This window comes from Oenanthe melanoleuca, chromosome 6 (genome assembly GCF_029582105.1).
Source record: "Oenanthe melanoleuca isolate GR-GAL-2019-014 chromosome 6, OMel1.0, whole genome shotgun sequence".
Lineage (NCBI taxonomy): Eukaryota > Metazoa > Chordata > Aves > Passeriformes > Muscicapidae > Oenanthe > Oenanthe melanoleuca.
The window spans coordinates 11,631,806-11,644,915 of NC_079340.1; the positions used below are offsets into that span (position 1 = coordinate 11,631,806).

The 13,110-nt window shown below is 43.5% G+C and overlaps 1 protein-coding gene across 9 annotated transcripts in view; it reads right to left on the reverse strand.

The window, feature by feature from the left end:
• ZMIZ1 (zinc finger MIZ-type containing 1) overlaps positions 1-13,110 on the reverse strand; it is a 335,675-nt gene that overhangs the window by 53,140 nt on the left and 269,425 nt on the right. The window lies entirely within an intron of this gene.

Sequence of the window (13,110 nt, forward strand, 5' to 3'; positions counted from 1 at the left end):
AAGTATTAGCTAACTATCATTTCAGGGTACAACACCTTCTTTTCCCAATAGCTACTCACATGTACTGTTAATACAGAACAAATTCCAAAGAAACTAACTGTAAAGTCATAATTGTTGGGGGAAAAAAGGAACCTGCTTTACCAAAAACACACACAAATACGGTTTTTCAGTACAAGAAACAATTGGATTTTCTCACGTTAAATGGCCACACAAGAAAAATACTTCTAGCCTGGGCCATTGCTGTGAATTAATCACACATTTGGACAAAGAAGAGGTAGTAATTTTATTGCGTTTATCAAGCAGAAGGTCAGGGGCGGTGTTTAGGGAGGCATTTTAGAGCTCTGCCGTGACAAAAAAGGGACATAGTTTCTTTATGTAGCTAAATACGGTCACTCAGAAATTGCCAGCCTCACATGTAGCCTGCAAAAAGCATCCCCTCCAGCTCTGTGAAATGTTCCAGCAACGAGTGTCAGTCTAAGCTGCTTCTCTATTAGCCAAGGAATCTGTCAACAAGCATTTGATCAGATTATACTCACCTTTTATCCCTGGCATATCATTACTAATGTGCCAGCGACAAAGGCCCCCCTCCCCTTTCCAGCCGCCTGGAGACACAAATTCCTGCCTCCCAGGGCTCCTTCCCCTGGCCACGGCCGCCGGAGCTGGGAAACACGGACAGAGTGTTCTGCCGAACACTTAACGCAGCCATCTCACAGTAACAGTGGATGAGTAATAGTGGATGCTGAGCACTTTCACAGCCCGGTGTAATTACTACAGAATCATCCATCTTAGACGAGGCTAGGATGGGAGAAGGGAGCTGCTCCTTCTGCACACCTATGTGCACTTGACAAGTAAGATAAAAAGCAACAATCCTACGGATCTAAGGGCATGAATCTGCAAACAAAAGCCAAACCTGCTTGGAAAAAAAAAGCAGTGTAACTCCTGGAAAAAGAATATGCCAATGAGAGCATTGTTTTGGTGAGGTGAAGATAAGAAAACATCTTAATGAGTTAAAAAATCTTCATAGTTTTATTATATAATTACCAATATCCAGTATGCAGATTTATAAAGGGAAAATGTAAACCATCAAAGAACAAAGAGGTCCTCAAGATAAGCTGGATGGTATTATTCTACAAGTTATCTGGAGAGGATTCCTGTTTTTAGAAACTAAGAGACTGCAGGTGAAAAACCTAGCAAATTTACTCATCCCTATCACAGCACTCATTATGGAGAGGTTCAACCTTTCCTCCCCCGGGACATTTCAACTCATGTACCGTGTATAATAATCACTCTCTTCCCTGTGTTGGTACTTGTGCATGGAATGAAAACAAAGCTGTGTGTAGCCACTTTAGGAGTTACCAGTTCCCCTCTGACCTGCTCTATCCTCCCTGTAAAGGAGTCTGCTCTCTCCTGCTGGAAAACACAGGGCAGCCTCCCATCTCTCCTGCCCCATCCACCTCCACTGCTCTGCTCTCTGCTCGGTAAGATGAATATATACCCTGCCAACACACATCTGGTACAGCTGGCTTCTGGAGAACATCACTTCCTGGGCTATTCAAGCAAGATAAAACAAACTCAAAATGAATTTACAGATTACACTATTCATCTTTAGTGTACTTAGTTACTGCTTTTTATGCTGACAGTATTAGGCGTATCTCAACTCATTTACACTCAAAGCACGAGAATTTCAGTATCATACTATAATGAACAGATAAAGCAGCAAGCACAAAGGACAGCTACAGATGGTGCCAACAGTCAGTCTCACCCTCTCTTAGCACAGCCAAGCAGCTGCTTTTTCTCCCCCTCTGCCCCTCCTCCTTGTACAACAGGAGCACAGATTTTGCAGATGGACCATCCACACCGTCTCTCGCAGCCCCTTGCTGCGGCAGTTTAATGATCAGATTTAAATCGTGCTCCTCTGCTGCATTGCTACAATGTCCCTTGCATACAATGATGTGCCTTTCCTGCTTAACTTGAACTCAACTGTTGCAATGAGAGGAAAGGAAGAATCCTTGAATGTGCACAGCCCCCCCAAGAAACGCTGCACATAGCCCAGGTGTAAAGTACAACCTGGTTAATAAACCAAAATTGACATTTTCTTTCAACCCCTGTTCAGTCAGAGGCCTCTGCTAGTTCATGCAAAAAGATGCAGAATAATGGCAATCAAATAACACAGCTAAAGTGTATTCACACATTTGTTTGGCTTAAAGGGACACTCTCTGGGATGATTGGTGCAATATTTGACCTACTTTTCTCCATCTGCAAAACCTGTATCATTCTTAATGGGATTGCATTTTACTTTTAGCACTGATCTATTTCCATAGGAATAAATCAATACTGATTTGCTAATGACGACTGACATGAGCAGCCTCAGCTCTCACATTTGTGAAAAGCAGAAATACAGATTTAAAAATAGGAGAGATTTCAATTACAACTAGCCCAAGGGGTTTCCCTAAGGAAGCAAGAGAAAAACATCAGTTCAGAGATATTCAGCTTGCTGCTACCCAGCCCCATTTTTGTTTTTCTATTCTTTGAAGAAGACCAGACATGGCAAGAGTGTCTCAGCACAGAATGTGATCAACATCTCCTTAAAATACTCATAAATACTCCCACACACCCAAAGTTGGCAACACTTTATGTCCATAATATAATACTTCTAAATTTTTTCATTGAAAAAAATCATAAGACATGGCAATGTATCCACATTGGGATCCTGGGGACAAAAAGGGGAAAGGAGGCAGGAAAGCAATTTTTTTTTCCCCCAGTCAGCCCAAGTCACATTTTAAGCATTTCTGTGCAACCACAGAGCTAAGCCTTGCTTGAAAGAAAAAGGAAGCAATTGTTGTTTAATCCCCTGCCTCTAGGAGCAAGTCTTTAAGAACATGCCAAATATCACAAGATTCGCGACACAATTATTAGGACTGGCCACGTCCCCTGGTATTGCTCCTTTCCTGCAAGGGCCCTTTTGTGCTGAAAACCTGCCAGGCAGTACAGAAAGAAAGGCCTCCACTGCTTGGTCCGTGGCACCTTTCCATCCCTCATAGCCATGAGTGCCCATCACCCAGCAGTAGCATCACAACTGCTTGGTAAATGCTGGGGCCCTTCCATTAGGAAAATCAAGGACCTGAGCTGGGTGAAGCCACAGATCATGCCCAGGCTGCTTGCACCACTTAATACTTCTTGACACCAAATGATGCTGGCATACCTGCAGATATTACATGATGGATGCTGATGGTGCAGCTCAAATGTCATTTTATAGCCACAGCACAGAATATTGGTACAGCCCATTACAACCCTTTTTGGGCCAGGGAGCAGAGAAAGTGAAGAAAGCAGGGTGTGCAGAGGCACTGCTGCATTTCCCCAGCTGCACCCACCCAGCACTGGAGCTGCAATCCTGCCCTGCTTGTACTCAGCACCGTGCAAAGTGCCAGGGTAAGCACCTCCGAGTGCTCGAGCTGGCTCCCTGGAAAGCAAAATACAGAGAAGCACAGCGCTAATCTATTTACCCATTATGATACCCTAGTATTAGTTACAGCTTATCACCTCAGTAAATCGCTGCCTCTTGTTAGGGAACGTGCTTAAAGGTGCAGCAAACTGTTATTTACAGGCAGACACTATATTTACAGCCACAAAGACAGGTGAGGAGGGGATAGGACAACAGCTCAGTAATTTCAATGCCTTCTGCTTCCCGGGAGACTGCTGGAAGAGCACAAAAGGATTACTGCTTCCTTGCTGCAGTTAAGCTGCAGCAGATAGTTCAATAGGCAGACTGGCAGACCCGTATTTCTTCCTCGCTGCAATGAAAATATTAGGAAAAAAGGAGGAGTTTGATTTGGAGAACTATCTGTTCAGCACCATCTTGCTAGATTGGTTTCATGCCTCAGAAGCAAATGCATTTGGCTGAAAAGATATTTGCAGCATAAGTAAGAAAATACATAATTTTTCACCAATCATATCCATTAATTTTATATAGCTTTTAGATACAAGTTCATTTTTTTTATATGGAGAATTCCAGATAAGTAGTATACAGAGGTAGAGTGCTTTCTATTCTCTCCTCTACAGATTGCAATCTAAATACAGTTTTTATAAAACATCCAGTGAGGTAATTTGGTGGGGAGGGAAGGGAAGCAGCAATGAGAATGAGAGGAGTGGAAATAACTATTGTCTTGGTTATTTAGAGGAATTATTCTTTCTACATAGAAAAATGGAGACTGCATCACGTTTGGAAAAAGACATTGAAAATATTAACTACCTAAAGCTCAATGTGCTGACAGTACTAGAAAAATAAGGTCAATTGCATTAAAAGGATGAAATTTTTTCAATTTTGTAAAACTAAAAATCAGATGTTTTCCTTGTGTTTTAAAAGCAATTTTGCTTTTAAAGAGCTAGGAAAAGGAGAGAGGCAGAAACCAGTGATGCCAAACTATTTCAGGGATTGATTTTCCTGCAGCTTTCCTTGCATACTGCAGCAGAGCCTGGCAAAGGCTGGCTCACCTGTTGGGCAGTGGGTCAGGGCAGCAAAGCAAGGCCACAAACCCAGGCTGTAACAGTCCATTAGCAGAGATTTGTGTTTGTCCCTCCTCTGCAATTCTCTCAAGGCGCTGCTCCATGGCAGATCAGCCCTACCCTGTCACTACAGGAGCTTCTGCTCCGTGTCTGCCTCCACACTGACAGCACAAAAGGACTATACACAAAGCCAATTACAGAGCAAAAGTATTAATTTCACAGCAGTCTGGCTGTTCAGCATGGACCCAAAGCAGTTCCCAGGGAGTCCATCCCTCCTCCCAGGCCTATCTCTGGCTGCCAGCAGATGCCCACTTCGCACACAGCAGCCCAAGGCACAGAGCCAGTGCTCAGGTGTTTGCTTGCACCCAGCTGGCTGCTTTTTTGGAGCACCTGAGGATTTTGACTGCTTTTCTCCATCAGGAAAAATCAGTGATGTTACAAGTCCACGTAAGTTGGATCAAACTGACTGATTTTATCTAAAAAGTTCCAACACAAATCTGCTCTGCTGTGGTGAAGAGAACCCCCTCCCAAGGTACACAGATTTTAAAAGTCCTCATCCCAGCAACTGCACAGCAAACTGCATGGAACTGAATTCCCCAGCAGAGCAAGGGGCCAGCTGGCTCAGATCCTCATTTGGGAGGCATGAACTGCCCTGCTAATGGCAACAGGAGCACAGAGTTGGCAGTCACAATTCAACACTGTGGAACAGGGCATGACACACATTTCTACCCCTAATATCAAAGTAATGTCCTTTATCAAGAATGCCTCCTTCATCACTATAGCTACAGCTGTGTCCTGCAGAAATATCCAGCTTTGCCCCAGTAGGATCTGTAATACAATTATGTATTACAATTAAAAAACAAAAAATCATGCAGGTTTGTAGGAAAATACATAATGAAGGGAACACCTAATTAAACTGAATGTAGTATCACATTAATTAACAGAGATTTTATTCAATAAAACCCTTACTGCAAACCTGAGAGTTATTCAACATGTGCTTTCAGGACTGCTGCATGAGACTGACACCATGTACAAAATCTTGTCTTGAATATGGGTCCAGCTTGCCCTGGCATATCTTCAATTCTTCACAAATACCTCTCAAGACACATATATATGTCAGCTTCCCCAAAGACTCTTGCCAACTGGAGTAGTACATGCTGGAGACACAGATTTGAATGCTGCTGTCCTCACCCCATGCCTTCAGTGGAACTGGGATTCCCTAATTTCCTTCTACACTTGCCAAAACTTGGCAGAAGATCTTACCAGATTCACTACATTAACTTTGAAGTAATACATTACAAAACATTGCAACAATGGCTCAATTTGGCAAGCACAAAACACTCTGTGCAGACCCAGATAAAATATGTAAGCATCTCATTTAGGCTTAGCTCTACCCAAGCTGCTGCATCTGAAAACACAGCCCATTATATAAAGAGAAGACAATAGTGGTGAATAGGCTACCAGCAAGTGAATCTTGGATAAGGCTTTCCAAGGAAATGCACTCCAATAGCATTAGACTGCTTGTTTTCTACTCATCCAATTGTTGGTTTCACTGCTTAGATTTCAAACAACAGCATCTTTCATTGCTGCTGTACCCTTTTGTTTTGTAATGCCTGTCCTAGTCATCAACAGATTTCACATATAATCCAGACATCTGAAAAATGAGACTGACACACTTGAACCCATCTTTGGCTACAGACAAAGCAGTGACCTACAGGTGAGAGGCTCAGTTTCATTTAATCCATCCTCAGCCCTCCAATTACCACTGTAAACAACTCCTGAGCTAACACCACCACTAACACCTAAAAGTGCTAGGAAAAAGCCCAACAGATAATTTAACAAGAGCTGGTACACAAGGAAGCCAAGGACAATCAGCACAATAATGGAAGTCTGGAAGAGGGAAAATCTGGTGTCTATCATTAAAAGAAAGGAAAAAATAACACCAGAATTGGAGGTTCAGCTTCCTATTATGGAAACCTAACCCAAATTGTTTAAAAAGGACCAAGAGGAAAGTAGAAAATGAATAACAATCAAAATTGACTTTTCAGAAACAAACCATGCCTTACCTCTGTACTTTCTTTACACTAGCAGACAACAGACCTTGACCATAGATTAGTTTGATTTTAGTCAGGCATTGGTGCTGCTTAACATGACATTCTCATAAAATAAACAAGAGAGATTAGGTCTAGCTGAACACAATACAAAATGGCAGAAAACTTAAGGCTTACTATTAAACTGTTAAACTTTCTATTAGTCACTAATAGAAATGAGTGTCATCAGACTCCTCAGAGGGCCAGTGAAGGCAGCAGCTGTGCTGTGCTGCCAAAACACACCCAACCAGCCTCCTCAGCTGCATGAGTGGGACCCAAGCCTGGGAGATGCACAGTTCTCCCTTCTCTCTACCCCACCACAATGTACAGCCACAAAAGGGGGAGAAATATAATTAGAATTATTAGAAGAAACCTTATCAATATACCCTACATATATACATAGATCAGGGCTTTTGGTGGGTTTGGATTAAGCTTTTTTTTTTTACAAGAGGAAGACTGACAGCAGTATTCTGATTTACTGAGTAACAAAGCATTAACTATATCCACACAAACACTAATATATAAAGACACAGGATAGATATTAAGAGCATCCTAATGGTCTTTAATACCCTAAGGGATAAGGTGAGGAACTTCCATAAATGGAGATGCAGAGGAAAGGTCAGATACAGATCTAGGGAGAATGGATTCTTCAGCCAAGGAGGCAGGGCATAGATGACTTTTTGAAGTCTTTTAGAATCAAACGAAATCTGTGTTTGTGAAGAGAGGAAATTCAATCAGTCTGCAATGGGAAAGTATTTAAATCTGGCTTGTATTCACAATTATCCCAAAAAGCCATCTTAGCTACAGTGTGGGGAGCTCCTGCAGAGACTGCTGAAGTGGCCATCCAGCCACATGGCTTACTGGCTAAGTTTTAAAGATGAAAGAAACTGAGAGCAGGTGATGTGCTGAAGGTCACACCATTTGTGACAGAACAGAGGCCCAGAAGAGAGAGGATCATACACCTTCCTCTCTTTGCAAGGAAAAACCACATCCCCACATCAAGGGGTTACTGCTCTGTGCCCGCAGTCTCTGTGCCTGCCATGGAACATTTTCAAACAACAACTGTAAAACATCTGGAGAGGCTTTCAAGGAGGGGAAAAAAATTACAAAAAACCACACAACCAAAATTTATAGCAGAAACGTGTTTCCAAAGTTAACACTGCACAGCCAGAACTCAGAAAAGCTATTTTAGGAACTTTTGCTTTTTGGTTCTGCCGTCTTGCTCTTTGCTTTAACCTTACATTATTTTATATTTTTACAGGAAAAGAATGTTTTATCAGGTGTCCTCAGATTTTTTTTTTTTTTTATTTTCCTATGATTAGCCTAATACAAACTTTGCCAACTTCTCTGTAACTGCTGAAGGGAAAAAAATGCTTGCTTTCAAAGTTGGGGGATTGCAGGACTGTTTTTCACTACCCAAACTTTGTACTTGAACTAAGCTAGAACTACTCTGACCCTATCCTTCCACTCACTCTTCATTCTGAAAAAAAAATTACAACTAGGTAAAAAAAATCTCTAAGTGCTGAATATGAAAATAGTTAAGGACATCAGGAAAGAGAAACTCAGCCTACAGCAGTTTTCAGCTTAACTGATTTCTGCTCGAACAATGCAGGGCAGACAGATGTGTGCATGCACTGCAGTTTCAAGGTAGCAATGCTTCCCATCTCACTGCCCAGTTGATGAGGTAGTTTTCTAACAGAGACATTACTTCTCATATTTCCCTGTGGTGTCCCACCAACCCCACAAACTTTGTCATCTTCCTTTCATAGCAACCTGCTCTGCTCCTCTGGTACCAATCACCTTTTCTTGAGAATTACCTAATTAATTAACATTCAATTAATATACCAAAGTCAAATACAAAATAATTGTTCCCAAGCCGCACTGGGAACTTGGTAACTAATCCGAGTAAGAGAAGGGCTTCTGCATCCTTAATGTTCCATTTCTACCAGCTGTGTCTTCTGGGCTGGTGGATGCTTCCCACCTGAAACATGGTTGCATTACAGCAGCAGACTTTGTGAGCCATGGATGCTCCTGTAAAGGCATTCTGATACCCTTAAAGACTCCACAAACACTATGTTTATTTTATTTATTACCAATAAAGCAGAAGTAGCAAATCATGTATGCTGTTACAATTAGGGCCACATAGAAAACTCAAGCTGGTGTAAAATAAGAAACATCTGAACAACCCTACCCCAACCTTCAGATTATTTTAGTTGCATTTTCATGATACAAAGTGTTCAGCAGCAGAACTGCCTTGAGGCAGCCCCATCTTCTGCTGTCTGTGCCCATGCTCTGCTGTAGCCTGCACACTCCCAGCTGTGCTGAAGCATTTCAGCATTTCTTTGTGTGACCACCCTGTGAACCCGACCAGCTTTTTTTGAATTCTTCCCTTTTTTTTTTTTTTTTAAATCTCCTTTTTCTCTGCTTCTCTTTCTCACAAGAAGCCGATTCCCCAGCCATGGCTGGTTTTCCCCCGGCGGGGATGCTCGGCGCTCCGCAGAGGCGGCGCCGGGCAGCTGCTCCCTCGCCCGGGCGCTACCGAGACAGGGCTGGGCAGCCCCAGTGCCATCACCAGCCACAGGCACACGGAGGGCTGCAGCGAGGGACTTTCATTTAACAGCCTAACTACCGACACTCGTTTTAGACAGATTAGAAATCGCTGTTTCCTTGCCTTCAGGGGCATGTTTATCATTTTACACAGGTAGAAAGAGGTTATCTACGGAAGAGGGGAGAGGTATAAAAATGAACGTGGCTAATTGCTTTTTACAAGCATCTGGGGAACAAGCCGATAGAAATCACAGCCCAAACTGATTTTTCAATACCTTTCATTTCTCTGTCTGAAAATAAAAAAGAATTGGGGGAGAGGGAAAGAGAAATTTGTGACCACCTCTCATAATGGACATTAGCAGAAGAGCAGCATGCCTAATTCTCACAGAGACACCTGGATGCCTCTCCCTGCACACAAGTGCTATAATTTCAGGCTGGAGTGCTGTAAGATAATGTCATCACTGCTCCTGCCATCTATAAATAACTGCATTTGGATCTAGCTGAGTCACGTGGCAGAGCTGGCCAGCAACACATCCATATATGCGAGCGTGCCTTTGGAAACCCAAATAATTCTAATAATATTGCATGAAATAAGCTTTAGCTTTCCCAGTTTAGCTCTGGTCCATGCACTCACTGCGGCTGCTATTATTTCTTTGTAAAACACTGTTCTTCCTTTGGAAGCTGCTGACGAGAGCATTAGCGGGGTATTGTGCAAACGCGCCTCGTGTGCTGCTGCGCAGACAGACTGCTCAGAGAGGCAGACAACAATCAATTGCTCCGGCAGCTCGGCGAACCCGCCCGCCCCTCTCATTGACATCTCCTCTCAGCTCCTGAAAAGGCTCGAGCGCGGCGGCCAGGGGCGGTGGGCGGTGCGAACGGCAGCCAGACAGCCCAGCAGGGATGTCACACGCTGGAGAGGTTCCTGATCCAGCCCAGCAGGGATGTCACACGTTGGAGAGGTTCCTGATCCAGCCCAGCAGGGATGTCACACACTGGAGAGGTTCCTAATCCAGCCCAGCATGGATGTCACACACTGGAGCAGCTCCTGATCCAGCCCAGCATGGATGTCACACACTGGAGAGGTTCCTGATCCAGCCCAGCATGGATGTCACACACTGGAGCTGCTCCTGATCCAGCCCAGCATGGATGTCACACACTGGAGCAGCTCCTGATCCAGCCCAGCATGGATGTCACACACTGGAGAGGTTCCTGATCCAGCCCAGCATGGATGTCACACACTGGAGCTGCTCCTGATCCAGCCCAGCATGGATGTCACACACTGGAGAGGTTCCTAATCCAGCCCAGCATGGATGTCACACACTGGAGCAGCTCCTGATCCAGCCCAGCATGGATGTCACACACTGGAGCAGCTCCTGATCCAGCCCAGCATGGATGTCACACACTGGAGAGGTTCCTGATCCAGCCCAGCATGGATGTCACACACTGGAGAGGTTCCTGGTCCAGCCCAGCATGGATGTCGCTCACTGGAGAGGTTCCTGATCCAGCCCAGCATGGATGTCACACTCTGGAGAGGTTCCTGATCCAGCCCAGCATGGATGTCACACACTGGAGCAGCTCCTGATCCAGCCCAGCATGGATGTCGCACACTGGAGAGGTTCCTGATCCAGCCCAGCATGGATGTCACACTCTGGAGAGGTTCCTGATCCAGCCCAGCATGGATGTCACACACTGGAGCAGCTCCTGATCCAGCCCAGCATGGATGTCACACACTGGAGCTGCTCCTGATCCAGCCCAGCATGGATGTCACACACTGGAGCTGTTCCTGATCCAGCCCAGCATGGATGTCACACACTGGAGCTGCTCCTGATCCAGCCCAGCATGGATGTCACACACTGGAGCTGCTCCTGATCCAGCCCAGCATGGATGTCACACGCTGGAGAGGTTCCTGATCCAGCCCAGCATGGATGTCACACACTGGAGCTGCTCCTGATCCAGCCCAGCATGGATGTCACTCACAGGAGCAGCTCCTGATGCTGAGCTGAGCTGCAGCACGAGCATGCTCTCCCTCCTGGGAGGGACTGGGCTGGGGTGGCAGAGGAAGTAACACACCCCAAATCACACATGGAACCAGATTTTAGCACTGATTTTCTACAGCCAATCTGTCAGAGCAGTGCAAAAGGATGATTTTTAAAATAAAACAAATAGAAAGTTTTTTGGATGCTTAAACAATGCCACAGCAGTAGTAACAAACACAAATAGGAAACCATTTCAAATGAGTTCTGTGCAGCTCCTTGGGGCATTTTCTGGGAAAATGACTGGAATACAACCTGACATGACCAACAGAGCCTGCAGTTTAAGCAAGGCTGTAATACCCACAAGACATTATCAGGGTAAGATTTTCATCTTTGGAAGCTAAAACTGAGGAGAGCATGTACTGAGGAGGAGAAGATAAAGGAAGAGAGAGGGCAGCAAGGGACACTGAGTATTTCCCAGCACTTCAAGCACCGTTAATTCTGCAGAGCTTTTCCCATGGACAGAGATTCTGTTTCACTGCCTGTAGGAAAGCAGCAGTTTGTCAAGAAAGCACTGAGCAAACATCCTATCTAAATAGCAACCACATCATGTTCCCAGCACATCTGGAAAGAACAATCAAAATCAGAATGGACATCACATCAAATATTACTGTAAAGCAAAGTAAGATGCTATCCAAGCAGATGGTAAATAAAATTCTACCATCTTGGTCAGAATAATTTTGGATTAGCTCCTCCTCCTAGTGAAGTTGCTTGAAAATATTTTAAGTACTTTTAGTGGTCTGAAGCTCAATCTCTTACAATACATTTACTACCAGTACGATCTTTTCTCCTTCAATACACAATTTCAAGTGTAGATACAAAATGTAACTTCTTCATACATTAAGAAGTACTTCCATGCTAGTCTAGCACATGATATTTTTAATTTTACTGATGTAAACTAAGAAATGTGGGAAAGTGGCTAGAACAGAGGGTAAAACCCAAGAGAAATTAGAGCAAAAGATAAGGTAATATGTTAAAGATAAGGTTTCTGAAAGGTCACAGATATGTTATAGCATACAGACTGTGCCTGGCTACTTAATGTCTGGGGACTACACAAATGGCCTTTCACAAACACATAAGGACTGTCTCCTTCCATAAGGAACTTGAAAGAAATGCAGTAAAATTTCAAAACCAAGATGTCATGGGCAAAAATTTCTCAGGGAAATTAACACAGGAATGTTGTCTGAAAGGAGCTGGTTGAATGAAAGAACAAATTTGCAGTCAAGTATTACAAAATTTTCTCTAAGGGGAATAGACTGTGGAAGTTTTGAAAACATAAGGATAGAGGAAGAGATGAGGAGAACCCTCAAGAGTAACAGAAACCCAGGGAACAAGGACAAAGGGAACAAGGACCAGACCTGAGGGTGCTGTCTACTTAATGAGAAGGTGGAATTTTATTATGTACCCCTGCCTCTCCCTTCTCACTGCATACTTTTCATCCTGTATTTTATATTGAGAACAAGTTTCTACTACATTTTCTTTGTGATTAGAGGTTTTCCATGTAACAGAAAGGCCTCCAAAAGCCAAGTAATTTAAATTTGGCCCAATTCAAATAATATTTTTATGCAATATCTGTCTAATCTTTCCTATTGCAAGATAAAACAATCTGCATTAGCAATCTGCAGTTTGATGCTCTGAAAACTAGAAATTACAGCATTTCAAAACACCACATACTGTTGAGAACATCTCATTTGTTCTCTCTTGGATTTCTCATGGATTGTTAAGATCAGTTCAGGATACCAGCTCCAGTTCTACTGGCTGTCAAGAAGGAAAAAAAAAAACAAAATAAAAAAGACAGGCATTGCAGCCTGACTGTGGTGTTGGCCAATACAAAATGGTAAAAAACCCCAATTTTTTAACTTCCTACACAACACAGTTGTTCTCTCTCTCTCTCTTCTGAGTCATTCATATCTGTTCATGTTACTAAGAAAGCCCCA